Genomic DNA, 1458 nt, shown 5'->3' with positions numbered 1-1458 from the left:
ATGTAATTTGCACACAGTCAGTTTGTCTGTTACTTAATTATAAAATGGGTCTCTTTAAACAGAAAAATGCTCATGATCGGCTCTATACAATAAGCTAATAAAAGCTCTATACCCTCGCCTGAAAACAGCATCACTGGCTGTAGAATCAACCACACCACTCACATGTCCCTGAATTTTTTGTTTTAAATTTCTGTAGTTGAAAATTTATAAATTTGAATCTTAGTCTATTAAAGAAAATCGTATTGTTTCCCATGTAAATTTTTACAGAGACGAAATTATGAACACATCCTTTTGTGTCTGCCAAGTCATTTTTGTATGTCAATAAAGTTCTCAACAAACTCTGGCCTGAGTGATGGAATGTTATAGTGCATTTGACACATCTTGGATATGTTTGGTCTGTTGATGTTCATTTTTGATTATCCCAGGATACAGTTTAATATCAGGTGCAAACAGAGTCTGCTGAAGGGAGCCAAAGTTAACCTATTCACACAAGCTTTTCATTCTTTAACAAACTGAACAACTCAGTTGATTCACCTCCAAACTGTTCGATCTCTGTCACCAGTCAAAAAGATAGTGCGGAAATACTGCACAGTTAAATCTGGTTAACTTGTAGACAGCCATGATCAGAATTCATCGAAAGAAATTTTATGAAAGACAGACTGTATTAAGAGATCTAGGGTCATGTGTGTGAACCAGTTCATTAGTGTTTTTTTTTTCTTTTTTTGACAACTTTTCAGGTAAATGGAAATCATTGTATCATTGTATCATATTGTGGCGAACCGGGATTTGCCATGGAGTTCTTTAACATAAAACCAAGAGAAACTCCCAACAGTCATCATTGGCAAAGGATTCTGGGGTTCCGTGGGCCAGTCCCTGCCATACGCTTCAATATAGACAACGTAGTTGCCATTGTTAGAGCAAGTTCTAAGTTTTTGACATTATCTCATTATCAGCTATTTTCCAAGTAATTGAACTACATACTCTGTCCTTGGTGTGAAAACTGACAGGTGGCAAGTTTTTAATCTGAGTTTTAGAAGTGATGTAGTGACCCCTTGGCATCTCCTGACCTCCCCAAAGGACCGCTGCAATAAGGCACAGTACAGGTCGGCGTCTCCACATAAGAGAGACGGTAAAAATATATAGTAAATATGATTTTGAAAAGACTAAATGGTTATATCTGAAGCGCTTGTTCTGCTGTGTTGGCTTATCCGTAAAGCGGTTATGTTTACCCTCTTGGGAGTTCCATGCATTCCTTGCTACCATGGATGGTGCAGAACGTCCTTTCAAGCTTCTTTGGGCCTTCTTCTGCTCTTGGAATGCCTATAAAATTTTAATTTTATAGGGAAACGGGGTTGCGTTTCGGTATACTTTGCCTTTTCTAGAAAAACCCTGAGCTCTCGGTGTGCTGAGTGCCGCTTTCCAACGGCTGGTGGCGGTAATGCAAAACATTTGACTTAC

This window comes from Fistularia commersonii, chromosome 5, assembly GCF_037954325.1.
Source record: "Fistularia commersonii isolate RoL2024-O1a breed Wild chromosome 5, RoL_Fcom_v1.0, whole genome shotgun sequence".
Lineage (NCBI taxonomy): Eukaryota > Metazoa > Chordata > Actinopteri > Syngnathiformes > Fistulariidae > Fistularia > Fistularia commersonii.
Note: the sequence above shows the minus strand (reverse complement) of the source record.